This window comes from Ochlerotatus camptorhynchus, unplaced genomic scaffold (genome assembly GCF_037179485.1).
Source record: "Ochlerotatus camptorhynchus isolate MF236.1 unplaced genomic scaffold, CSIRO-AGI_Acam_v1.1 ptg000082l, whole genome shotgun sequence".
NCBI lineage: Eukaryota > Metazoa > Arthropoda > Insecta > Diptera > Culicidae > Ochlerotatus > Ochlerotatus camptorhynchus.
The window spans coordinates 4,613,667-4,617,079 of record NW_027040572.1 but is presented as its reverse complement, the minus strand read 5'-3'; positions in this window follow the sequence as shown (position 1 = coordinate 4,617,079).

Here is a 3,413-nt window from a genome sequence, read left to right as displayed (position 1 = left end):
GGACTATCGACTTACAAGAAGGTAGTGACTCCAAATCGCGATGATAAACAAAATACGACGGCCAAAGCGCGATCCCGGAGGCTGTACACGACGATGCTGACGAAGTTTGACTGCGTGGTAATGGACGACGAAACCTACGTCAAAGCCGACTACAAGCAACTTCCGGGACAGGAGTTTTATACGGCAAAAGGAAGGGGAAAGGTAGCAGATGTTTTCAAGCACATGAAACTGTCAAAGTTCGCAAAGAAATATCTGGTTTGGCAAGCCAACTGTACCTGTGGCTTGAAAAGCAGCATTTTCATAGCTTCCGGGACTGTCAACCAAGAAATTTACGTGAAAGAGTGTTTGAATAAACGTCTGCTGCCTTTCCTGAAGAAACACGGTTGTTCCGTACTGTTTTGGCCGGATTTCGCATCTTGCCATTACGGTAAAAAGGCCATGGAGTGGTACGCCGCCAACAACGTGCAGGTGGTTCCCAAGGACAAGAACCCTCCCAACACGCCAGAGCTCCGCCCAATTGAGAAATACTGGGCTATTGTCAAGCGGAACCTAAAGAAGACCAAAAAAACTGCTAAGGGCGAGCAGCAGTTCAAGGCAAACTGGCTTTCTGCGGCGACGAAGGTGGACAAGGGGGCTGTACAAAATCTGATGGCAGGGGTCAAGCGTAAGGCCCGGCAATTCGGATTTGGAAAAGCGGAAGCCTAACTGAATATTTTTCCTGAATTTTATACTGATTGAACTTGAAAAAGAAATTTAATTTGATTTTTTAAATAAACGATTTCACCCATTTACACGCGTTTTCCCTTGACCAAATTTTGACCGTATCACCCTTTAGTATCGTTCCAATGACACGTTCATCTAGATAAAATTGATAAATAGATTTTTGGCGATGGGCCCATTATTGGATCGATAGGCCAACATTAGAGCCATTACCCCTATTAGCTATGTTTTTGCAAAGCTGGTTTATTCAACCTCCTCTCCTAGGCTAAATGCCCGCACCTTGGACTTAACGCTGCCCATCAAGTCCTGTGTAACACTCGCGCCATCTTTCTTACACACTTAAATCCACTCTTTCTTCAAATCCTTGTCGTTTTTGAAGACCTTCCCTGTTTTCCGAAGCTTTACCTTCATAATTACCCAAAATTGGTCTATAGGGCCGAAGTTCTGCCGTTAGCTTCGTACCATTCCATCACTGCCCATTAGACTGATGCAAAATTTGATTTTTTAGCTCCACAGTGCTTAAATGGTTTCAAACCGGGTCCTGATTAGCCTTTCAAAGTTACAACTCATTTGGTTAGAAACAGACTTCGCACAAGCCATTTGAAGTTTACATGTAAATTACTATGGGAAATCTCAACTTTTTGTTCATTGTCTTCTAGTCTTTTTCCATATTAAGCTGCGAAACCGTTCGATAACCAATCTTATATAAAATTTTCTCAGCTACAACTTTGCTGTAGATCGTTTCTATGTAAAACGAGACAGGAAAAAGTTATTAATTATTTAAGAGATTGAAAAACTTATGGCATGATCAAGCAGCTGCTCTGTAGGCAACACTGTATTTTGCAGTGTGACATAGTAGCCATGATTTTTGTGTCCTATTGAACGCCCTAGAAACACCAATGTTGCCTGCTGAGCAGTTGATTGAGCATGATCATAAGACATCAGCGCATTGAACCATTGATAACTTTCGATTCTTGCATTTAATCAAAATGTGTTCTCCAGCAAAGTTGTAACTGGGAAAATTTCCAACAAGTACAATTGAAAATTTTTGAAGCAGACCAATATTGTGAATTATCAGATAGACATGAACAAAAATCTTGGTTTTACCATAGTAATTCCCATACAAACTTCAAATGGTTTGTGCCATTTCAGTTTCTCACCAAATGGGTTCAAATTTTGAGAGGTTAGTCAGGATCCGATTTGGAATCGTTTAAGTATTGTGGAGCGAAAATTTCAAATTTTGCATCACTCTACTGCCCATAAATGAGGAATTGGCTAATATGCCATTTTTGTCAAAATCGAGAAAATTCTGTTACTTGACAGGTGGCACTTTTGCCAAGTTCCCACTGCACAAAATTTCCAAATCAAAATGATTTACGAGGATTGGGGCTTAATAGACCGGAAATGGGGTAGTTACCCCAAAAAATCAGGTTTTCCCGCAAAGCTCAATTTAAAGTTTTCTGATTTTCTCGGACACCATCAATTTAAAAAAATCATAACTTTTGAAGTGAGCATCGCATATTCAATGCTAATGGATGAAAGTTACTTGAAATGTTGTTAGCTGTTTTAATCAGTAAAAAAATCAAAACGGAAAGCCGTGTTATGAATTTAATCTCCGTCCTACTAAGCATAGCCCACACTTAACCTCTCTTTTTCGAACGAATATGAGCTCAAAAATAGAGTGATTATACTATATATGACTTCCAAATTTATTTATCTTTATATACGTACGCAAATTATTGAGATATTGTTAAAAATCTAACAATGCTTCTTGATTGCAAATTCGTTCTATGAGTTTCAATTCTGTCCTAACGCATTGAAACGCCATTGGTTTTTCTAGGTTTTTCTTCGTTCTACGAATGAAGACAGAAAAAAATGATTTGCTAGGAGCTCTTCTTTTGTTTTGAGAAAAATGAGTATAAATATTCATAAAATGCACTCGTATAGTCTTTGTGTTGTAGCTTATGAGCCAACGCATCGAAACAAACGAATTATTGATTTGTGTACGGCGAAATCAAGGATATTATTGATGATTTCTGCTCGATAGAACGGAAATGGGCGATTACGTCGAAGTAGCGCTCTACCCTATTAGCTATATTTTTTGCAAAGCTGGTTTATTCAACCTCCTCTTCTAGGCTAAATGTCCTCACCTTGGACTTACCGCTACCCATCAAATTATGTGCAATACTTGCGCCATCTTTTTTACACACTTTCATCTACTCTTTCTTCACATTCTTGTCGTTTTTGAAGACCTTCCCTATCTTCTATCCCTTGCCCTTCATAATTGCCCAGAATTTTTCTATTGGGCGAAGTTCTGGCAAATTTGGCGGATTAGCCTCCTTCGGCACAAAACAACATCGTTGGCTTCGTACCACTCCATCACCGGTTTCGCGTAATGGCACGCTGCTAAATCCGGCCAAAACAGAGTGTCACTTTTGTGGGACCGGAGGAAGGACATCTGGCACTTCTGGAGGCATTCTTCTTTATAAATTTGCCCGTTTATGGTGCCGGACTAAATATGCCACACCCACAGATCGCCTGCCACATTAAGTACTTCTTGGCAAATTTGTCGAACTTCTACTTCCAGAACTTCTCCGGAACATCCAGGTGGGACTTGCCGACGAAAAACTCTAGGTCGGGGAACTGCTTGGCGTCCGTTTTAATGTTCGTCTCGTCGTCCATTACGATGCATT